Here is a 24,975-nt window from a genome sequence, read left to right as displayed (position 1 = left end):
AAATATCCCATGAGAAATAGGATGCTACATTTTCAACCTGTCAATCTGGGGAACTTGGATTGTTTCATATTTCTAGGCCAATATAAGTGCTCACTTTTTCTTAGCAAACAAACTTAGGCTAACATAGTCCCAAACATACACATGGAGTAACCCTTTCAAAAAAATACATATCAGAAGACAGCCCCTTCTCTCAGACTTTGAACTTCTTAATTTATATCCTGTCTTTATTATTTTTGCCTCAGGCAGCAGTCCTATCCAATGTACCTTCCTCCTTCTATTTTCCCCACAATAAACCTGTGAAGTGGGTTGGCTGAGAGAGAATGATTGGTCCAAAGTCACTCAGTTAGCTTGCATGGCTAAGGCAGGACTTGAACTCAGGTTCTTCCCCTTTCTAGCCTGGTGTCTTAATCACCTGACCAGGCGGGTCCCTCTGCCCCGGTGACCTCGGCTGGCCTGATGTTTTCTGAACCAGTGGTCCAGAAGGAGGTGATTCCTTCCCCCAAGCTGTTTTTGGACATTGTCCAGCGACAGTGGTCCTCTCCAAGATTAGGCCCCTTTTCGACTTCCCATGACAAGAGGATCTTTAATGTGGGTCCCAAATTAACAAAATTGCTTGAGGTTCCCTCAAGTGATCTCTCCTTTCCTATGGTGGTTCACAGCAACCCTGAGGAAGCGCTGAAACCGGAGGATAGGAGATCTGAGCACATTTTAGTGAAGGGCCACCAATTGGCTGCCTAGGCCATCAAAGCCTCTAAGGCTACCTCCTTTTTCAATAGAGCTGCTCTACTGTGGCTAACACAACTGCAGGAAAGGCTCCCTAACTCTGATTCCAGGGCCCATCAAGACCTCAATAATATTAAGGCAGCCCTGCAGTTTTCGGCAGATGTCTCCCTATGTGCAGCCAGATTTGCCTCTAAGGCAGTGGTTCTCAAATAGTGGGCGCGAGGCTCCGTAAAGGGGGGCGCGAAGGCTCCCTTTCCATCTGGGTGCAACGGCGGCGGCGAAGGCGGCAACGGCGGCAACGGCGGCGGCGGCGGCGGACTGGAGTTTCCCGCCAAGGTTGCCTGTCCGACCAGCCCCCGCTGGCTCCTGGCTGAGGGAGGAGCTGCCGCTCCGCCTTCTCCGAGCGAGATCCACGCCCTGCAACTGGCCGCGAGGGGAAGCGGAAGCAAAAGCTTTTGCTATCAAGTCTTTTGAAAATCTCCAGGAAGCACAAAAAATGGGTGAAAATGGCAGGTTTTGCCCAAAAAACGGGCCATTTTTGCCCATTTGTTGCCAGTAGAATGCTTCTGGGGGTGGGGGAGGTGAAAAATGGGGTGCACAGATGCCCCAGGAGGCACAAAAAATGGGCCCCTTTTCACACACCCCCACCTTCAGAAGATGATAGAGAAAGAGAGAGCTAGTGAGAGCTAGGAGGGAGGGAGAGAGCTAGGAGGGAGGGAGAAGTGAGACAGAAAGAGATAGACAGTGAGAGAGAGAGACACAGAGAGAGAGACAGAGAGAGACAGAAGGAGAAAGAGGGACAGAAAGAGAGAGAGAGGAGAGACCGAGAAAGACAGAGAGAGACAGAGAAAGACAGAGAGAGAGAGAAGAGAGAGACAGAAAGAGAGAGTGAGACACAGAGAGACAGAAAGAGACAGAGAGAAAGAGAGAGGGAGACAGAAAGACAGACAGAAATAGAAGGAGAGACAGAAAGAGAAAGGCAGAGAGAGAGAGAGAGACGTTAATAAGGATACAGTGTTATGCAGAGGTGTACTTATAACAATTTTATAGACAAATGATACTATTTACAGTCGCGCGGGGCGGGGGGCGCGAAATGTTTTCTTCTTCCTGGGGGGGCATGACAGAAAATAATTGAGAAGCACTGCTCTAAGGCCATAGCTTCCTCCATATCAGCCAGGAGGATGCTTTGGCTTCAGCAGTGGCAAGTGGACTCTAAGCACAAATGGCACCTAGCTTCCCCCCATTTGCCGGAGACAAGCTTTTTGGGGCTCCTCTGGAACCCATGCTCATAGAGTCAAGGACAAGAGGAAGATTCTCCCCACCCAGTTCTGTAAGTCAGAGTCTAGGCGGGCCTCCCCCTACCAATGCTGGCCACCCTTTCAAGGCTCGGACAGGGGATATGGTTTCTCCCATCCAGCTCGTCAGAACTCTGGTAGACAAGGTCAACACCAGGACAGGTCAAGCAGGAGAGGACAGTGTTATCAGTCCAAACAACCCTACCGAGGGGCAGGTTCCAATAGTGCCATCAAAAATCACTGCCAGGACAACCTTCCCATTGGTGGACGATTGGCCTTCTTTGTTGACCGGTGGGAGGAGGTCACAACGTATGGCTGGGTCAGGGAGATGGTGAAATACGGCCTCACCCTAGAGTTTTTCTCCTCCCCCCGAGGTGTTTCCTCCTCTGTCCCGTCTCACGGGACCGGGGAAAGACGCCTCGTGGACCAGGCCATCCAGCACCTGCTGGACATCCAGGCCATTCAACTAGTCCCGGAGGGTCAGCGGGGATGGGTTCTACTCCCTTCTGTTCAGTGTCCTCAAGGCCTCAGGGGGTTGCAGGGCAATTCTAGACCTGAAAGCCTTGAACCGTCACATTGTCTACCGACGGTTCAAGATGCACTCCCTTCTGATCATCTTGGAGAGCTTCTGGAGGGATGACTATCTGACCTTGGTGGACCTCACAGAGGCCTACCTCCATGTCCCAATTTATCCAGACCACAGGCAGTACCTGTGGTTCTGCTATCGGGGGAGGCATTTCCAATATCAGGCACTCCCCTTAGGCCTTTCCTCGGCTCCAAGGGTATTTACCAAGGTCCTGTCGGTGCTCACGGCCCATCTGTGAGCCCATCCTATCAGGATCCTAGACGACACCCTGTTGTTGTCCAGGTCCCCAGGCCAAGCTACATGGAACTCACAGGTGACACTCCAGACCCTCAGGGAGCACGGCTTTTCCATCAACCTGGGGAAAAGCCATCGGATCCCGACCACACAGCTGCTCCATTTAGGGCCAGTAATAGACATAGTACAGGACAGGGTCTACCTTTCCAGGGAACGTCAGGTCAGTCAGGAGCCTAGTCTGGCAGGTCAGGGCACACAATCGAGCCCAGCTGATTGTGCTTTTCAGTTTCTGGGCATGATGGTCTCTTGCTTTTCCATAGTCCCATGGGTCAGGCTCCACAGTAGGCCCCTCCAATAGCTCCTTCTGCCACACCAAAAAGACGACACCAGTTGCTCAACAAGATCAATTCACACCCCCCCCAGAAGTTCTAAAGTCCCTAGCATGGTGGGATTTTCCTATCCTGAAACAGGGCTCATTTTTCCGAGACCTCCCATGGGTAATGATCACCACTGACACGAGCCTGTCTGGGTGGGGTGCACACCTGGGTTCGGAAGTGGCCCAGGGAGTTTGGTCTCAGGCGGAACAACGCCACACCATCAATTAGTTGGAGCTTCGAGCAATTCAACTGGGCTTCCTCCACCTGCAGGACGCAGTTCTCAACAGACATGTCCTGGTCCTCATGGACAATATAACAGCCAAGGCCCATGTCAGTCACCAAGGGGGGACATACTCCAAACATCTGATGCAGGAAGACATGCGCCTGGGTCGCTTGGCAGAGACGAATCTCCTGTCACTGTGGTCTGAACACATCTCTGGCAAGGCCAACACAACAGCCAATTGGCTCTGCCGGACTCACCTGGAGCAGTTGGAATGGACTCTCCATCCTCAATTGTTCCGGTCACTGGTCAGCTGCTTCAGCTCGCCCGTGGTCGACCTCTTCGCCACCAGGGATAACGGGAAGGTTTCATGGTTCTTCGCAAGGTACGCGACTCCAGGTGCGGAGGGAGTAGATGCACTCCGATGTCCTTGGCCCAAAGGCTTTCTTTACGCCTTCCCTCCCCTTCCCCTCATTCAGCGGGTCATTCAGAAGATGTTGGAGGAGCAGGCGGAACTAATACTCCTAGCCCCCTTTTGGCTGTGCCGCCCCTGTTTTGCAGATCTCAGGACTCTCACTGGCTCCCCTGTGATGTCTCCCCACTCCACCCTGGTCTCTGACACAAGGGTCCTTCTCTCATCCGGAGCCCCAGTGGATCAAGCTGACCGCCAGGTGGCTGAGCGGAGCACCATGATCTCGAAGGGTCTGTCCCCCGCAGTCATCGGGATCATCTAGGTGTCCAGGTGAGATTCCACCAATCGCATATATGATGCCACCTGGAAAGCCTTGTGTCATTGGTGCCACCCCAGGGACATCCTTCCATCTCAAGCCCTTATGCTGCAGATCTTGGAGTTTCTAACGGGGGGGTCTGGATTCCGGGTTGGCGCCTAATACGCTCAGGAGACACGTGGCAGCCCTCTCTTCAGTCCTACACTGCGGGCCGCCATGTCTTTAGTGCATGACCCCCTCATCAGGTGGTTTCTGAGGGGAGCCACTAAGATTCACCCACCTGTGGTGCATCGTTTTCTGACCTGGGATCTTCCCATGGTGCTCCAAGTGCTCATGGAACCTCCCTTCGAGCCTCTGAGACAGATGTCACTCCACTACCTGTCATTCAAGGTGGTTTTTCTGATAGCCATCACTTCGACCAGGAGGGTGTCGGAGTTGGCAGCCCTGTCCATCAGACAGGACTTGTGTATTTTTCATAGAGATAGAGTCGTCCTGAGGCTCAACCCATCGTTCATTCCATTTTTCATCGTTCTCAAGAACTAGTACCTCCCAATTTCTGCTCAGACCCATCCCACCACAGAGAACGCATGTAGCACACTCTTGATGTGCGTAGAGCTCTACGTATCTACATTCGCAGAACCTCGCCTTTTCGGCATACAGAGGGGTTGTTTACCACATTCCATCCAGAATTATTAGGGTGCAAAGCATCGTAATCAATTCTGGGGTACTGGATCCGGGCATGTATCGCAAAAGCATACACCTTGCAATCTCACGTTCCTTCGGCCCAGATCACTGCCCACTCTACTTGAAGCACAGCAATTTTGGCGGCCTAGGCCACCCAGGAGGTGTGCAGAGCTGCCACATGGACCATCTCCTCTTATTCGGCGTTACAAAATTGACTAGTATGCATTGACTGAGGTGACTTTTGGCAGGGGGGTGTTACAACAGGTTGTGAAGAGTTGGAATCCTCCAGCCCGGACATCAACCCTCCTGTAATTGAGGGACAGCTTTGGTATGTTCCATGCATGGATGCTGTCTCTACCAACCTTGGAGAATGGGTGTTGGCTTACCTGAGATGCCCTTTCTCTAGACAGGTAGAGACAGCATCCAGCCCCACCCTGATGTTTTTTTGTCTGGTCCAGTGTCAGTGGGAGAGATTGTCTAATACGATTTAAGTGTCACACATCAGTCTGCTATCGTATTCGTCTTTGTCAAAAAGCTGGGTGGAGCTGCAGGAGAAAATGTGTCTTAAAGATACGTATCAGACTCAGTCCTATTGGTTAGCGTGTGAGTATAACCCATGCATGGATGCTGCCTCCACCTGTCCAGAAAAAGGGCATCTCAGGTAAGCCAACACCCGTTTTCGAGGAAACACAGTAGCTCTCCGTCCCACTTCACAAATTAGCAGATGCATCAGCTGTATACACAGCTTCATAGCCAGGACAATCATCCTCAGCCAATAATTGGATAGCTATAGGGGGTACTGTATGCTAGATTTGTTTACAGTACCCATTCTTTAATTTTAACTTTAAACTGCCATTTGCATTTGTGAGATACCTCACCTAATTTTAAGGCTTTTCAACAGCTTCTCTTGCTGTTTATATTATTATGTGTCCAGAATTCCAGAGAAGCAAATATTTTTGTGTTATTTTGCATGGCCTAATAAACATTACTACTCAATTATGCATGTGGGATGTGTATTTTTCATAATCTATGGCTACCATTGTTATTTGGATTTGAGGTGTACATCTGCAAGGTAAATCTAAAACTTATGTGATCTGGGAAGTGGTCCTTGGGGGATTTGAGAGGTCGCAGGCCAGTGATTTTATTTTGGCCTCTGAACCCCTGCAACACTCACCTCAGATCCCCCAACATCTCTAGAGATGCACCCTCTGCTTCCCTGGGCCTGTCTTTTGTTTACTGTTGCTAGCAAACATGCAGTTCCCTAGCAACTGTTGTCATGATCCTCCCTGGATGCTGTTTCAGGCAACCAGGGCAAGTGTTAAAAGCACAAAGAGATAAAAATCACTTGAGGAAAAGCATGCAGGACCGTTAAGAGACTGTTTATTTCCCACAGCAGGTGTGGGGGAGGGGAGGGATAGACTGGCTGAGGCTTAAGAACAAGAATAGATTTTTTTAATATCACCATTTCTTTTGTATTTGGGCAACAAATAAGCAGGGTGTAGTGTGCTACCTGTTTCTTATCTTTGCTGTTTCAAGCCAAATCTGATTCCTTTTTTTTTTTTTACAGAAAATTAACTGTTAATACCTATTGTTCAGTAGGAAACCCAGGAGAGGAATGCTGACTTGTCAAGTACCAATGCCAACATTATGTAGGAATTATCTGTTTGTTAGATATGAGCAGGTTACCAACAACAGTTATTGGAAGCTATTAAACTATGTTCTTCTTGACATGTTAATAATATTGAGAGTTGCAGATACTGGAGAAGTGAGGTGGTGTTTAGACTGAATTTGTCATTGTTATTCACTTCTTCTCAAGTACCTGGATAGGAAGATATTGTTGTTGGATGGTATTTACATTACACGATGTATGCCGTTCCAAGTAAAATTGTAATTTTTGTTAGTGTCAATGGTGTTCAAGTGGTGCTCCAGATGTTTTGGGATAGCACCCAGCAGCCTACTACTATTGATACTACCTTGGCTTTCTTTTGCCACAGTCAGTCTAATTCCATTTGCAGGTTTTTGTGATTTTTCTCATCTGCTGTTTCCAGTTACTTCAAAGTCCACTATCTGGACTTTGCATTTCTTATTGACAATTGTGAAGTCTGGATTGTTATTTGGCACTTACATTTAATCCATACATTCCTTGATATTTGTGTCTGGAACAGGTATCTTGTTTGTGCAGTAAAATGCTCCGTGTGTGGTAGAAAGGGTTTGAACATATGTGCAGAACGTTCTGAGCAACATTTGTTCTCTCTCTAAATGAGTAGTTTTCAACTCCCAGAGTTTGTCATCCACCATGCTATTATTAAGAATGCTGGGAATTAAAGGAGAAACATCTAGAAGGGGCACAAGCTGGAGAATTCTGGTTCCAGAATAGTTAAGAGCATGCTGCAGGTGTTTATTTTTAATCCAGGAAGAATGAAGACGCCTTTATCCTCAGTGTTGAGCCAAGTCACCGCGTGCATGATTCACAGTATCCTTTATAGTTTGGCAGCACCAGGAAAAAAAAAACAATTAGTAGTAGTAGCTAATATTGCAAGCATGGACACACCTGGCCTCAACAATCACTACCTAATTGAACACAACCTCCCAGACCTACCAACTTTTTAAAAAACACATCTTTGAGAGGTCACATAATGCCTATAAGAAAGACTTGTGACAGTTAAGGATGGTAGGGCACCCAATAGGTAAAGCTGCTGCCCTATAACTCTGATGGCGAACCTATGGCATGCATGCCATAGGTGGCACATGGAGCCCTCTCTGTGGGCACACAATCCATCGCCCAGCTCAGCTCCACCGCCCATGTGCGTGCGCCTCTTGCCAGCCAGCAGATTTTTGGGTCTCTGCCACGCGTGCGTGAAACGTGTGCATGCAGGGGGTCGTGCGTGCATGCATAGGGGCGGGGAGGAGTGTGAGGGGTGCAGGGCTCCCCCCATGCCCTGTTTTTTGATCCCAGGAGGCTTCGGGGAGGTCTGCTAGGCCCAAAACAGGCCGCAGGGGGTGCACGCATGTGCAGGGGTGTCACATACACATTGCATTATGGGTGTGGGCACATAAATGCGCGGCCAGGCACGTGCACACACTTTGAGCCCATGAGGACAAAAAGATTAGCTATCACTACCCTATAAAAAGAACCCTGTTTCCTGCATACCTTTGAACCAGATTAAGTTAGAAGTGGCTCAGCCTAAGAAAACCGTTTGACAATATTTGGGGATCTTATTTCAGAGGTGAAATTCAAACTGGAGACTTCCTGAATAGTGACTCAGTTTTTCAGTCGCACCTGCTCCTTAAAAGCATAAGGACAGCAGTTTACAATTGCTTTGGCTTGGAATGTGTACATGAGAGGACTGATCCATATCGCACCTGGAATCTGTTCTAGCACTTAAACACACACACAAAAAAACAACTCCTATACAAAACAAAGGAAGAATGATACCATCAGTTCCTTAAGAAGGTACAATACCTTCCTCCTGGCCCTATCAAGATAACTGTCAAGGACCTGTGCATTTTCATTTTCTTGTCAGCAATTTATGGGCAAGTGGGGAAGCATTTGCTGTAAACCATGGCAAACAGACGCTTAAGAGCTTTTTCTTCTCCCCCACTAACCACATCTGCTCTTAGACCAACTTTCATTAATATTCATTAGCATAATGCTGTTTAGACAATAGACACCAAATAAGTGCATTCAATGAAATCCAGCTGGCTTTTCATTCCATCCCTTATTACAGCAAATCGTGGATTGCGGATCTTCCTTGGATCTTAATGTGCGAGGCTATGATTGTTGGATGTAGTCTAAATATTAATAGATAAATATTATAAGATAAATTGTCCTCCCCATTGAAAAGAAAAGGGATATCTCTCTACTGAGACTTCAATATCCTATTGTTCCCAGGTAAAGAGCAGTTATCATATATCTCACGAGAGACTGGAAAAAATATTAATATCAAAATGATTAGAGAAATAGAAAAAAAAAAGAATCAACAGAAGTGGCTAATTCATATTTTATATTAATGAGCACATTAGTTAATTTTTCTCTCAGCTTTGATGTAGCATTAAGATACTGTACTGATTCCATTGTGAATTCTGCAGTATAGCCTTTTTGTTTGCTGAAACTATCATGATGAAATAAATGCATGCAAAATTGCTCTGCCGTACTAGAGCTGGGTGGGCGGTGTCCACAGCCTTGTCCTGGTGTATATTGTCTGCCCAATCTCCTTGAACAGCAATGTTATTCGGCATCAGCTGTTGCCTTTTCCTTTGTTGTAACATTTTCTTCTTTTGTCTTTTCACACATCCATTCCAAATGCACACTTCAAAGTGGCATCAGATTTCCCAAATTCTCTTAAATTCTGAAACCATTCTCTCCCAAATACATATTCCAGATGGATCCAGACAGCCTCGTGAATAATATTCAATAATACATGAATACCTACCTCAGGTGCTATGGGATTTCTCACCTCAGATACTATTTTATGAAAACCATTAGTGCATTAAAACAAAAGGCACTGATTAAAGCTTATCCAAGTGTACCTGATACATATCCAGGTACCAGAAGAAATTAGATTATTAAACCTGACTCAATTCTCCCATTTTAGCATTATAAAGCTACACAGTATTTTGGTATATAATCAATCTAACCGACTACGGTTATCTCTGTCCTGATTATATTACATTTAAAATACTGAGGTGGTCTTTATGTAGGGCAAATTTTGGAAAGTGTTGGGAAGTTTTAGTAGTAGAAATTGACTAGGTACATATCAAGATCATATTACACCTTTATAGAAAAAACCTGCACTAGTTTCTGAATGGTTTCTAGTCCAATTCAAAATGTTCATTTTAATATTTAAAACTTTGCTGAAGGCCTGAAAACTGAAGGATTGCTGATTTAGAATTTGTCTGAATAAAAATGTTGACAAAAGATACCTTAAAATGCCTCCAGGCTTAAAGGCTGTTTGCCAACCGCATAGGAATTCATCTTCTGCATCGTTTCCAAATTGTGGGACTTATTTCCTGACGCCTTGCAGACACTTAGCATCTCATTTCAGAAACCATCCCTTAAAATGGCTCCCAGCTCCATTTACTTTTGGAATTTAGTCTTCGATATGCAGTGCAGTGTAATATGGCTTGTGTGCCATGGAAAGTTATGCAGCAGGCCATAAACCATGGCTTATTGGTCACAGTGGCTGAGTCCACATCACCCACTAAAGCAGATCAAACCACATTATGACTTGGTGTAGAATAAAACAAAGCTTGCTTCAGATATGCTACCCCTTGTTCTTGGCTATTGTTTTTTTATGTGGATGATCATCAATTCCTTAAGAAATTGAAAAGGTGAAAGACTGAAATTCATAAAAAAAGAATGGAGGAAGAAATAGAGAAAGGAAAGAAGCGATAGAGAAACAAAGGAGAGAAACAAAAATAGAGAAAGAGACATCTATGGAGATTTTCAGTCACCCAGGTCATGGCTGTCCCAAAGGTGCTTTTTTTCCAAGAGGCAACTAGGGGAAGGAAGGAAGAAAAAAGAGAGAAAAAGTCAATTTCAGGCTTTTATGGTTATGACTGGTGGGCACTTTCCTGTTACCACTTAGCTAATTTACTAAAATGAAACCTAGTTAATTAGGCAGGGCTGAAAGACCTGGGGAATTTGCATCCATGGTAGCACCATGGGAAAAATAATGTTTGTAATAGAAAGCCTCCTAGACATAACAGAGACTTCCTTGTGCTACAGCTGTCTGCTCTATTGCAGCAGGCATGTTTCTGTGTGCTGATCCTAATCAAGCACGTCGCATCCTCTGAAATATGCAAGAAATAGCCAATGCACACAGGTTTGTCAGCATCACTTCTATCTGAACAGAAAGGAGAGACCATGTGTATGAAAGTATGGCTCAAGTTAGGTTAGGGATGAAACACATGGAAGCCTCTAGACGCCCATGAGCCTAACCTACAGGGATGATAGTGACAGGCTTTAAATATTATAAAGACCTGAAGAAAGTGTACACTACAGCATGGATTTTATCCTGTTAAAAATCTGGGTGTGGCCAATAAACTTACCTCACTGGAATGACTTAACTACTTTTGATTTGCAATTATGAATATTTATTCTGTCAACATTGGAATTGACTTTTTCTTGAGAGGAAGGCAAGGAAAGTTTCAATTACCGTGAGACACCGGAAACTGCTTTTCCTTGGATTTATCCAAGAGGTGGACAGCCATCTAGCTATCTGGAACAATTTAATTTAGATTCATGTACTGAGTAGAGGGTTGACTTTAATAAATTCAATGGCCATTTCTGTGTTAGAAATGTATAAAATCTGGCCAAATTTTGAGATTTTTGCTTTGGGAATTAAGAGAACATATTGTCCAGAATAGTGGTCTCCAACCTTTCCTGCTCGGTGGACCGTGGCAGAGGGGAGAGAGAGGGGATGGTTTTGCATGCATGACAGAGACAGTGGCAGAGGGGAGAGAGGGGATGGTTTTGCATGCATGTTGCCTGCTTTCACAAACGCAGCATTGTGAGCACATGCACACTTACCCACCACTGCCATAGTTGGGTTCTGAACAGGCAGTGGCTTGGCACTAGGTCATGGATTGGGGGGGTGGGGTTGGGGACCCCCTGTTGAGCCAATGAGTAGACAATGAGTCTTAACTAGACTACCAGCTAATGAATGATTTTGAATTCTGGGCAGTGAAAGATAAACCAAAGGATTATTATTGTGAACACTCGGTGTCATTGAAGACTCAGGCAACATACAAGTTCAATAAATTTATACACAATCTACACATTAATGTTGGTTTAATTAGTCTGGGATAACTGACTTCAGAACCTGTCAAGAATTAAACATTTCAATTATTTGCACGACAGATGCTACATACCTCAAAAATCCACATTTTCAGAATTTATTTGCGAGCATTAGATGATTTTCACAGCAGCTATTTACATAAAATTTGCAACTGCTTTTATGTCAAAGGCAAGACATATCATTTTTCCTAGGGGTTTACTTCTGGTTTCCAGCAAAAGCCCAGAGTGAACAATGGATTTGCTTTACAATTGGCATATTTGCTTAATGACCCCTGCAAAAAAGGTTATAAAATCAGGTACGGTCCATACTGATTTGCTTTACAATCAACACGACTTACAAACCAAAATTGTGGGCTCAATTAGGACTGGGCGTATATAGATAATTATGTATAACGGCCAGATGCCCTGATTGTTTCCCCTCACTGCATCCATGGCAGTTGTGTGTTGGGGGAAAAATATTTCTTTTCATCCCTCTCAAAACCTAAATTCAAACAAATAACAAGCAGCTCCATCGTAGAGAGGCGCGTGGAGAAGTACCTGAGGTGAGCAGACTCACAATTACAGCCATACAGGGCCATGTCAATATGAAAAGCACCAGGTTTTATTTTAGCAAGAAAAATCTGAAATGGTCCGTTGGCATTTTAAGTTGCATTCAAGTAGCTTAGGGTTATCTATGACTTTTTCCTCCTCAAAATGAGGAGGAAAAACTAATTGTTAGCAATGCATCAGGATTTGTCGGAGCACAAAAGGAGAATTTGAAGGAGAAGCGGAACCAAGCTCGCAATATTCAGACGCGGGTCCCGCCCTCTTTCAATGCAGCCACCACCTGCCCCGAGCTTCACGAGAGGCAACCCAAAAATCGCTCCCCTCGGTCAGCCACAAAGACCGACCGTTTGTTATTTTGGTGGCATGAGCAAAACAGATGCCGAACGCCATTTTCTTCCCCTTCATCGCAAAGGAAGAGCGGCCACCAGAAGCCATTTCCTGAAACTGCTTTCGGGGTGTGTGCCGAGTAAACTGAGGCGCTTCCCTCCTTCGCTTCCTCTCCCCCTTCGAGGTCTTTCCTCGAAAGTGGCCTTTCTCAATGGCAGAAGGGAAAGGAAATGGGGTGTGTCACTAAATGAAAGTTATTCCAGCCCAGGGAAGGGGACAAGCGCCACTTCTGCAGCGAAGGGGATTCATTTCCTCGCAGCATTCCGCGGGCGCTTATTCACCGCCAGGCCCTTCTCGGAAATCGAGCCAGCAGCAAAAGCTTGCCTATGTCCCGATTGTGGGGCGACTTTTTCTCTCTGTGTCCCGGGGGCCCTTGCTCGCGAACGCCCTCTTCCCGCGAGCTGGGGAGAAGTAGGGCGTTGGCTGCTCGGCGCAGCCGGCAAAAAGCGTCGCCACGAATGCAAGAGAAGGCGACGCGCCCCCTTGGCCTCCCCAACCCCCCCTCCTTGCAGACGGGGCGGATTTTGCAGACATCTGCAGAGCGGAAGGAGGAAAGAAAGGAAGGGGGCGGCTGCATTGCGGCAAAGCCTGGAATTTAGAAACGAGGCAAGCGCTGGCGACGCCATCCTCCCGCGAGCTTCCCCCTCCCTCTTTCGCGCATGCTCTACGTGCGCCCAACTTGGGTCCTCTCGAGCCTCTTTTATACTGCTCCGTTTTCAATCCTTTAAGGTCCTCCACTTGCATATAGGAACAAGCATCCCGGAGGAGGGGAGGGGGCTCGATCTGTTTTATTGGAAGGAGGACGTATTTCTTCGTTTTCTCGCTGGAACAATAGAGGCTGGGATAATAAGACAAACCCTGGAGGCGTATTGCCTGCGCCGTCTGTTCAATACAAAGGGCGATGGCGTTCACACGCCTTGCAGCATCCACAAGGCAAGCGACATTTCCCCTCCCCCCCCTCTTGGATGCTATCTTTTTACCACACAAATGCAACTCATAGTACGATCAAGCAGCGGCAACGTTTGTTCCCCTGCTAACTGTAGGATGGGGGTGGGGGGGCAATACCCATTAGCCCAAAAATTCCTGCTGGAGCTTCGCTTGCCCTGTGTCATTTTCTTCAATAGCTGGTTGTATATTTTATATACTGTATGGCAGGATGACTATGCGGGGCGATATTAACTGCTGTGGGAGAAGTTTGCTTCTTTGATTTCCAAAATCTGCCTGAAAAAACAACAACAAATGAACTGAAGACAGTTTCAAATACACGGAAATCCCGACATTATTTTTTTTACTAATAATTCAAGTGGTGCTAGTTAAAAATAGGCAAATAAAAAGAGCAGACAAAATAATTATGAAATGCTCGTGCCACATAATTTTTAAAGAGTAATACAGGGAAAATAGAAATGCCTTTATATTAGGTTGACCTTCAGAAAATATGGCCTTTATGGGCTTGATTTGGGACTCAAAGCTAGTAACTGACATGAAATTGGCAGAAGCCAGTGGGGCAGTGGTGGGATTCAAAAAATTTTATTACCGGTTCCATAGCGTGGCTTGGTGGGTGTGGCAGGAGAAGGATACTGCAATATCCCCATCAGCTGGGACTCAGGAGGAAGAGAATAGATGGGGGCAGAGTCAGTCAGAAGTGGTATTTACCTGTTCTCTGAACTACTCAAAATTTCCGCTACTGGTTCTCCAGAACTGGTCAGAACCTGCTGAATACCATCTCTGCAATGGGGCATAATGGCTAAAATGTCTAATTAAGAGCAGGGAGACCCAGATTCTGGTACTCCCTCAGCCTAGAACTCTGTTTCTCCACCTTGGCAACTTTAAAATGTGTGGACTCTCAGAATTCCCCAGCCTGCATTGCTATCATAGAATGTTGGGAGTTGAAGTATCGCACATCTTAAAGTTGCTAGGGATGAAAAATACTGGCCTAGAAATTCTGTGGGTCAGTTACTCTTTGGAGTTCTGTTGCTCACACTGACCTTGGTTGTTTTCAGATGTTTCACTGTCCAGTTAGGTAACATCATCAAAGTGAGATGTTGCCTATTTGATTAGTTAGATGTATTACTGATATTAGTAATTAGTTGGACAATTAATTATCTGCAAGCAATCAAGCTCAGAGAGCAGCAGAAACACCACAGCTCAACCTTGAGCTACAAATATTCTCTTTTATTTGTTGTTGTTTTTCTTAGTCAACCTTACCTGGAAGGTATGGGGTAAAAATAAGAAGCGGAAATCACACCTATGCTGCTTATAGAAAAGGTCCGATAGAAACTCCTATATAAAAGGTAAGTGGTAACAAACAATGCCCATTTCTAGACAGAAGTTCTGCAGTATTTGTTTGATTTTGTCAGAAAGTTATCCCTACCCGATTATGTCTCTAAACCTGGCACACTAATCTAAACAGATTACAAGTATTTCATGCTACAGAGCAGTGGTGGGATTAAAAAATTTTTTTTGTAGTAACCTTCCCCTGGAGTGGGGTGGGAATGGAAATTTTCCAATATCCTTCCCTTGCCATGCCCGCGAAGCCACGTCCACAGAACCGGTAGTAAAAAAAAATTGAATCCCACCACTGAACATGATATGTTATTCCCCTCACTTTGGTTATTGCAAATTTCTGGTAACTTACAGTTCACATCTATTAATGATGACTATGGGATAATAAGCCTGTAATATAAAACTCCATTATAATCCTAGGTTGCTAATGGTAAGGGAACATAAGATGAGGGCAGCTAGTTCAACTCTATATATTCACAAGTGAAATCCAAGTCTTTTGAATCTACCATTTCCTATCACAACATTAAATGCTCTGTTTTGTTGTCATGCATCTAGGGAGACAAAACATTAATCCTGTACTATTATATTATAACTTCTATGGGGATGTTTAGAATAGCTGTATCTTGCCCCTGCTCTATCAATACCCAGGAAGAACAGGTAATGGTGTAATTTGATCCTACTTCTTTTGGATATGAAACTATCTCTTGTACAGTAGCTGTACTTTTATAGTTGCCGCAATAGAAATGTGGTAACATTTGTTGCACGATTGATATTTTTTTCCTTTTAATTATCTTTTTATGTAGCTTGCCAATGGTTAATTGAAATACAATTGATTAATTGTACTTATCAACCTATCAGAATGTTTCATATACGGTATTTAATGCTATATTGTAGTTGAACTATATTGTAGTTCTTGGTTAGGCTTTTCAGATTTTGCTCTAAAGCTCTGATCTTTCAATGCCTTCAGGGAAGCCTCCGGAGGGCGAAAAATGGCCGAAAAAGAAGGCCAAAGTCAGCTGGCCAGCGCGCTCATGCACGCTGGAGCTGACAGGGCAACGCCTCGCATGCCCTAACAAATGGCTCCACTTGCCACATATGGCATGTGTACCATAGGTTCACCATAACGGATATAGGTGGATTATATTTATCAATATTTACTATATTGGAAATTAAACTGAGAAAAATAGAAATATATACTGATTTGACTTCATGGATCCCCTGAAAGGGGCTTGTGGACCCCCAGAGAACCTCAGACCCCACTTAGAGAATCTGTGCCCTATAGCATCCCAGGCTGCTGAAATAGAATGGCAGGGTCTGCCCTGCTAGATTCTATTAAAAAAAAGGTAAATGCCACAGACCCTCATGCTTACTGCCTAGAAAATCAGATCTCATCTGAAAAGCCTGGGTGGGACAACTGCATCTTCTCCCCCTTTAGATTGTACAGAGCAAGGAACATATGACACATGTTTATTTGTGACTTTGGAATAACTTGAAGAGCTAGTATACGTATAATTATGGTACGTACTGTAGCTTTTTCATAATATATATTCCTCAAGGAACTCTATGTTGGTCATCTCCCCACTCCAAAAAGAAAAAAAAAATTCTTCCTATCATATGGCTTCCATATGGAGGAAAAAGATAGCAGCTAAGAATTTGTTTCAACCTGTGCTGCCTTTTTTTCATCCCTGTTATCTTGTTGAACCAGCAGCTAGAGTGCATGCATGGATAGGAATGATACACACATCCTGCTTTCCATCATTTAGTCTGTACACACATGCATTCCATTTAGCCTAGGATTCTGGGAAGCTGTGATGAAACTAGCAGCAAGATTTGTAACATGGAGAACAACCTAATTCTGTTATTCCTTTAAATCTTGGGGTGTAACTGCGGGGTCTTTATCAGATAGTAAATGATTGTACCTATTTCAGGAGTGTAAGTTTAAACTCCCCCAAATGCCAGCTTTGGTTATGAATAGGAGGGAACTTGCATTAAAAAAATGCAACTTGAACGTCTATTTTAGCATTCAGATTAGTTGGGTGCTTAAACTGGGTCCATTTCAATTTGGCCATTAAAAAAAACAAATGTTGCCAAAGGGTGAAAAGTTAAAATGCAATCTTGCAGTTCTTAAAGTACTGTAGTTTTGGAGGCCTATTTATAGAATTCTGTTCTGGCTCCACCTGCTGGAAGAAATTTAAAATTTGAAGTGATAACAGCAATGAAGAGCTTCTGCCAAGAACTTGACATGATCTAATTAGTCTGCAGTCTTAATTGCTCCAGAATGACACATAAGATGGCAATATCAACATACCTATCTAGGAGGAGAACATCTTGAACTTAAGGAAGTTTATCTCTGGGTAGATACATATAGGATCACAGTCTAAAATTCCAGCCATGCTAAATTGAAGATAAATATCACTGATTGAGCTTGCAGTTTTACTTGGAACCCCAAATAACTTTTGGATTGCTAAGGAACAATTCATGGCAGCCATTAATAATTGGAATTCTTTGTTTCTGCTTTAAATATTTATAATGTATTGTGGGAAGACATGCCTATTCAAAGAAGCTGAAGTCACCCAATTAAATAACCTACTGGCAATTTCCAGAAGCAGCTCTCCATTAGGCTGCCTGCCAGCTGGCTGGGGACTTCATATGATGTGGTTCTAGGACAGAGGTGTCAAACTCACGGCCCATGGGCCAGATGCCTTGTGCTGTCCCCACCCCCACCCGGTTTAGCGAAGGGGGAAAAAGTCCCGATATGTCACGTGATGTTGTGGCCCAGCAGTGGCCGGCTGAGCTGTTGGTGGACTCTGACAGCGATGACCATTATGGGACTGCTCTGGAGGATGAGGGGGACTCTGGAGGGTGTTTGGAGTCAGAGCAGGAACTAGAGAGGCCTGTTGGCCACCGGGTGGCATCTGAGTCAGGGAGCAGTGAGGAGGAACAGAGGGAGGTTGTCCCTGATGTGCGTGTACATAGAGCTGAGAGGAGAAGGGAGCAGCTGTGGAGAAGACATCATAGAAGGAAATAGGGACAGCTGGCTATGGTTGTGGCCCCTCCCAAAGAGTTTATAGGTGGAGCGACAGGAGGGGAATCTTTGCAGGAAACAACAGTCCATTTTACTATCCGTTGAGAAAGCATTCCGTAAGTCTAATCTTGGTTTCTTGAAGATAGCATTCTAGGCTCCTAGCCAAGGGGTGGTTTTATCTCTGTAATTAGTCGTGGCAGACAGCCAAGCTTGTGTCTGCATTTTCATTGGAATCACGGGACATAACACGTGATGACGCAAGTTTGATACTCCTGTGCATATCTGGAGATTGCAGATTGTTCTGAAGGAAAGCGCTTACTAATTCAAGTGCTAGAACTTATCAAAAATCCTTAATTTTGTATTGCCATGAAGCTAAAGAAATCTTTAGTTGTCTATATTTTGCCAACACATCAGTAGTGGCACAAACATACCATTAATTTCCTTCAGTTAGTATTTCTGAAGCAAAAGGTCCTTAATATTTATAAAATAATCATCCTTTTATGTGGGTAGCACACAGGGAATGACTCAAGGTAATGTTTCTTCTTTGCAATTTTTATTTGCAAAAAACTAGTGTTGTGCATCAGCACAAAGGCTCTTCATCCAGTTTCAGTCCAGAAGATGAAATGGCACTGATTGCATGTCATTGCCACTGACGACGCTGCTCCTGACCAGCAATCCTAGAGACTGGGGGAAACTGGCCCTTCACTCTACCAGACCTGAATGGTGCCATTTCATTCTGGTATTCTCTTCAGGGGTCTCTCTCCTGGTGGGGACATAGCAGGGCTGTTCTCAGATCTTATCAGTGGTGGGTTCCTATCAATCCGGACCAGTTCAGCTGAACCGGTAGTGTTTTGGTGGCTTGGGTCGCTGGAACCGGCAGCGACTCAGGCCCACCATGCTCCGAACTGGTTCTCTGGGCGGCGCCATCTTGTTTTTCGTTTCTGCACATGCGCAGAACAATTTTATTGCACTGCACAGGGGTGTGCAAATCGTGCCCATGAGCGAACCAGCATTAGTGCCTGCCACAACCCACCCCTGAATCTTATGTCTTGAGGAAGCACTACCCATGAACAACCAGCATCTAATTTGCCATCCCAATTCTCTCAAGAGCGGAGATAATGATTTAATGAGTTCAAATACAAAGTAACCCCATACCTGGTTTCCCCATAGTGATGGGCATGTGATGGAGGAGTGGGGGGTAGAGGGTGGGAAGGATACTTATACTTTACTCTGCAAAACCAAAGTTATTTCAGCCCTTTCCACTTGGTTGTTTCTCAGCATTAGTGGCTACTTGCTCTAATGGCTGAAGAAAAAAGCACAAACCTAACACTGAAAAAGATCCCCTGTCCTTTTATAGCCACTTAGTTAATTCTGCTTCAGCAGAGAATTTCTCCCAAAGTATCTCTTTTTCTTCTTAGCAACTTGCCATTTAGCTTTGTAGCATGGCTACTCTGTCACAAAGGCTCAGGAATGAGTGCCTTAAAAACAATGGGAGAAAGTAAAATGTAATACAATTTCACAGTACTGTAGTTAGATTTCCTACTTTCCCAGGTTTTTTTCCCCTGGTAATCGGAGAAAAAATCAAGAGATCCAAGGTCTCTTTATGGTCATCCGCTTGGAATGAGGAAAAGCTAGCTCATTATGGGGCTGATGTGACTTTTCCTGCTGTTCGATGCAGTGGAAGAGAAACATGTAAACTATTATCCACATATTCAAACCAAAACACAGAAAGATCTCCGGCCATAAGATTCCCCAGCCTAGTCTATTCAAGGTAGGCTTTCAAACACAAAAGGCAATTTGGATCGGTTTTTAGTGAGTTCTCTCATGTTGCAAAGCTGAACTTCATTCATGATGGAAGGTCTGTAGCAGACTCTTCATGACACACCTTTTCCACATGTACCATTCACCTGTTTCAAAGGTTCAAACTTTTGCTTTGTTGAATTGTGGACTTTCATTTCGTCAGTTGGGCTCTCTGCCAATTCTAATTATTTTTCTTCATCTGCTAAGCCTTTTTCTGTTTTCAGCTACTCAGTTAGTTCCCTGCCTTGGTCTTCCATGCAGATTTCAACCTGTTGTGTTTGGAAGGCTTCTCTTCTTCCCCGAGCCCCTGTTTTTATTACGGTTCTTCACCCTTTAATTTACTTTCCTCTGTTCTGTGATAACTCAGCCAAAGGCAGATCAAGATTAAAGCAGCCATAAGAGGGCAAAGCAGGGAGTTTCACCTTTCCAGCATGTAGGAACAGCTCAGCTGAGATACGTCAAAGGATGCACCACAGATCAATATACATACCAATGGCCAGTACATTTTGATACTGACTACAGTACCTAGCGCAGATAGAAAGCATGCTTCATGATTTGGGATTTTTGTTTCTTTTGTTTGTCAAGTAGAAATCCATCATGGGGCGGACAATGATAATATCAACCATGACAATGGTTGTAGTCCCAAGATATACTGACCCACCATGTAATTTGTGTCTAAGTATATTGTACAATCAAAGAATTGTATTATGTCAAAGTAAAACATGGTTCAATGAAGCATAACGTAGCATTGAGGATGTTACCTAGTTTGGGTTTTGAAATATCTGCAAGAAAACAACCAAGCTCAGACAGCACCAAGGTCCCCCCATTTCAATCCTGAGCTACAAATATTCTCCTTTTAGCATGAATAAACTTGCCATGCAGTCACTATAAATATGGGTTGAAAAAAGATCTTCCATTTTTTCCCATGGCAAAGCGTTGCCCTCTGACATCCAGAGTCAAGAAAAGGAGTTTTTTGTTTCTATAAATGCCTTTTCATGGAAACTCTGAGAGCCAAACTGAGGGATTAAAGGCTTGTCAGAAAAGTAAAGCCCCATAGTTTTCCCATTGGCATTCTTGGCTTAAACTGGTATAATAAATCAGCAAAATCCCAGTATTGGATCATTGCCCAAGCTCCCTATCATGGGCATGGCATTGTCCCCTTTTCCTTGTTCCATTTCTTATTGCCATGCTTGGAACTTAAGAAAATCACAGCCATTTTGATAATATTCATACAATATACAAACTGGTATTTTTTTTAGTTAGTGATGATTGATCTTGAGAAATAAATATGAATACAACATGCTCATGCAAAGGATGTTAACACAATTTATTTTTAAATGTTCCCAGCAATTATAGACAACCCCAATCGGAATGGAACATCAAATCCTCAGTGCAACCTTTTATGGACAAAACTCCAGGAAATTGTCTGTTCCCCTCCCTCACCAATTCCTGCAGCCTGGGATTTACACATTCCCTGCCCATGTTTTTCAATTAAATCCCTGTTTTGCTTCAACATTTATCTTTATTTTGAAGTTCCTGCTGTACAGGATGGACTTCCCCATGTATAAACCTTCTGCATTGTACGATTACCTCTTGAAAAGAAGAAGCACTGCCAATTAGAATGTGATAATGAAAGCTGTAAAAAAAAACATGTTGTATTTCATGGTAGACTTCGGGGCTTTAAAATAGGGAACATGCATTCTTCAAAATAGCAAGGTGCATGCTTCCAGAGCTAAAAAGCCTTTTCCAGCTGTTCTTCACAAACTAATTTTGTTCTCAACTGTAACCTTAAAGTGTAAGCCAGATTTCCCCAAACTTGTTTCTTTAAGGTGTTGGTCCAAACTGCAATTCTGGAATCTCTGGCTAATATAGCTAGGCGTTACACTGGCTGAAAATATTGGGAAATGTAATTCAACACATCGTGATGACATCAGATAGGAAAAATTGTTGGAAAGATTTGTCTGGGCTGTAACATTCTCATGAAATATTAGTGACATAACAGTTATCAACTGGTACTTTGCAACAACTGCCTTATAAAATGATATATATTTGGTAGATCCCTACCCCCACCCCGTTACTGTAGTTTCCCGTTAATGCATGTGAGGGAACTGAATTCACTTCCCATTTTTACATCACAACACTTCATTCTTTGTTGACAAGTTTCCTTAGGAAATCGCACAAGCACAAAATCTTATCCAATCTATCTGGATCAAGGAACAGAACTTCTCCCACTGAGCATAAATCTTCTAAGCAAATGACGACATACAAGCAGTTACATAGCTTTCTGGTGAAGGATCTCCATCCTCAATATGGTTCTAAGGTCTTTTTTTTTTTAATCACAACAAAAATGCAAAATGTGATTGCAGTTACTTTATCGTAGTTATAAGTTCAGCTCACTTCATTTTTGGATTAGTTTAAGAAAAAATATTTGTATCTTTGGCATCTGGTATAAAGGGCCATTCACTTTTTTGTAATAATTTCATATGTCACGATTATATAAAACTAGTTTAAGACCAAAACAGTGTCATAGGGGGTTCTAAAATCATATTCACTCCCCTGTAATTTGGAGTGGTTTAAGTTTGCTTCTTACATAAATAAATCTTAATTTACCCATACTGAAGGCATGAAACTGTAGTAGAAAACAATAAGCAATTCTTTTCCAGAAGGAAATGTTATTGAGAGGCAACTTCAGAATAAGCTGTGTCATCCCTTTCCTGCCCTAAATTGTCAGATGTGATGTTTCCAGTGATGGAACAAATGCCTGGGAATGGAGAAGAATCCAGAATTCCATTGGATCCCACAATGCTTAATTGAAACATTGGTCAGAGGAGACTGAAACATTGGCAGTTGCCTTTGAATCGTTAGATAAAGAAGGCCTGCCCTACAATTACAAGGAATGCTGAGTATGGACAGAAGTATAAAATCTGTAACAAATCACATATAAATGGAAATTAGGCTCCCTGATTAATGCGTGTGAGAATGTGAACGTGTGTGGAGGCAGTCTTGGCTAGATGTCTTTGCACAACCATTTACAAGCTAGAAACTTAGTTCATGCATTCCTTCACATGCAGTTCATGACCGTTGCATTCAAAATGCATCCATTGTAAACTAAATGGACCTCTTGGTTACAGCCAGTGGAAGACAGAAGAGGTTGATGGGGAAGAAAGCAGTTTCCAAGAATAGCACCTGGCTGCCAACAAAATAACCTACGTAGATGTGCACGTGAGCTCATGATGTGGGTTGACTTATCTGCCTTTTCATCCGAATACAGTTCAACACATTGGCTGTCCCAGCTAGCTAGTTATGCTGGCATAATATTCAATTTCTGGGTGGATCTTGGGAATTAAGAAAGTATCTGAGGGCATGCTGTGTGCAGTCAAGGAAACAACCAAAGACTATCTCTTGGAGCCACTGAAAGAGTAAGGCTCTTAACTGAGAGGTCAGGCCAACATAATTTTTCTTTCCCGAAGTAATTATCTGGCTTGGCTTTCACACAACTATTTTTATAGCTGTTTCTTGGTAAGAACACATCTTATGTGCTCAGGTCAAAAAAAATTATTCTATACTGAGAATTTCAACCAAAAATATCTGTGTGGAGTTGGGGATAGGACAAGGTTTATGTAAATATGCTAGCTAGTATATGAATAAAATACTGTTACATTGAGTGTTGCCAGTTCTCTGGAGGCATAAATTTGAAGTTCAGTTTATAAGAGTATGTCATGCTACGTTATACTGTGACTGAGTGTGTAAACTGAATCTAGTCACTAAAATAGATTCATAGCTTACCATTAAAAGGAAACTAGTTTAGGATTGGTGCCTATTTTCTTGCTAAGATCAAATGCAGAAATATAAAACTGCAGCATCTTTCCTGATGGTCCCAAAGGTGCTTTTTCAGAAGACAACTGGACTTTGTTTTTCTTTGGAGACCTTTCGCTTCTGATCCAAGAAGTTTCTTCAATTCTGATTGGATGGTGGGGAATGGAAGGATTTATATTCCTTGCAGACAGCTGGTCATTTGAATTCTTTTAGAGAGTCCTTGAGCCCAGTTGGAGGTTTATCTGCATCCTTAGGGTCACCTGAATAGTGCAAATGGGTATGGAGCCTTCTTGGCTGCAGGATGTTTTCTGCCCTGTGCCCTTTCTCCGTTGAAGACAGGCACAGGCTGTTGGGGATGAGTCTGTGTTGTCTGCATCTCAAACGGAAGTACAGATGGTTCCTTTAGTCTGCAATTTTTCTGGAAGTCTGTTCATCTCCCGCACCATTTGAAGTGTGTTCATCCCAAAGTGCTTAGCTAAATGTCAATGGAGATTATCAGCCATCCAGGTCATAGCTGTCCCAAAGGTGCTTTTTCAGGAGTCAATTGGACTTTGTTTTTCTTTGAAGATGTTTTGCTTCTCACCCAAGAAGCTTCTTCAGCTCTGACCAAGAAGCAGCTTCTTGAATGAGAAGCGAAAGAAAAACAAGGAAATCCAGTTGCCTCCTGAAAAAGCACCTTTAGGACAACAATGACCTGGATGACTGAGAATCTCCACAGACATAATTTTCTGATAATTCATCTACAAGCACTAAACAATATTCTGCTTCCATGTATACTCCTTTCTATCCTCTGACGTTTTATATGTTCCAGTAACAGTAACAGAGTTGGAAGGGACCTTGGAGGTCATCTAGTCCAATCCCTTGCTCACGCAGGAGACATATACTAGGGATTCAAAATCCTCATCTACGGCTTGCATGAGAGATGGATTAATTCTCATAATACAGCAGCATGTGTGTCATATTTAGCCACAGCTTAATTAGGTTGCAAGGAACGGCTTCCAAATTGGCTTCTATATTTTCTTTGCAAAGAATTAAAATATTCTATTCACAGCTGAACTAAGACCATTTCTTCCTTGTAGTCTTTGAGGAACTTACAGTACTTGGCCAGGCCTAAATTAACATAAACATTCAGCAGTCATTCAATCCTTCACACAACTTTTTTTCCAAGTTCTCAATTTAGAATCTCATGAGAAATCCTGAAGATAAATCTCTGCCCGAAAAGGCAGCCAGTGTTGTTTTAGCCTAAATTTATATTCAGATCTATTATCTTACTTATATGGTAATAAGTTTCACACTCAAAATCATTTTTGTTCATCCAGCCCTCTCTTTCCCAGATCTCCTCCAAGGAGATCTTGCCTCCAAGGTTATAATGTCTGTTTTTAAAACATTGCAATTGTCAAAGTCTTTACATTGTGATTATTTATACATAAAATAACCAATGTTCTCTTAGCAACATGTGCCTGGGGTATTTT

The 24,975-nt window shown here is 43.5% G+C and overlaps 2 long non-coding RNA genes across 4 annotated transcripts in view; one reads left to right on the top strand and one right to left on the bottom strand.

The window, feature by feature from the left end:
• The window catches only part of LOC309382249, a 33,966-nt gene extending 10,760 nt beyond the window's left edge, over positions 1-23,206 (top strand). Inside the window, exons 1-3 of one of the 3 annotated variants that reach the window (XR_014173648.1) lie at positions 11,777-12,188; positions 14,775-14,870; positions 21,035-23,206. This is a non-coding gene — a long non-coding RNA (uncharacterized lncRNA). Of the gene's footprint in view, positions 1-11,776; positions 12,189-12,981; positions 13,186-14,774; positions 14,871-21,034 lie in introns of those variants that run through there. The other 2 variants (XR_014173649.1, XR_014173647.1) reach the window with 2 other exon arrangements.
• Positions 6,455-11,835, bottom strand: LOC309382261. Its single transcript, XR_014173651.1, has 3 exons — positions 11,721-11,835; positions 9,771-10,345; positions 6,455-7,325 (listed from the first exon to the last, which is right to left on the bottom strand). It is a non-coding gene; the product is annotated as an uncharacterized lncRNA (long non-coding RNA).
• Positions 23,207-24,975: the final 1,769 nt, after the last annotated feature.

Source organism: Natrix helvetica (genome assembly GCF_964273705.1).
Source record: "Natrix helvetica genome assembly, chromosome: 1".
Lineage (NCBI taxonomy): Eukaryota > Metazoa > Chordata > Lepidosauria > Squamata > Natricidae > Natrix > Natrix helvetica.
Note: the sequence above shows the minus strand (reverse complement) of the source record. Positions and strands in the feature narration are given on the sequence as shown.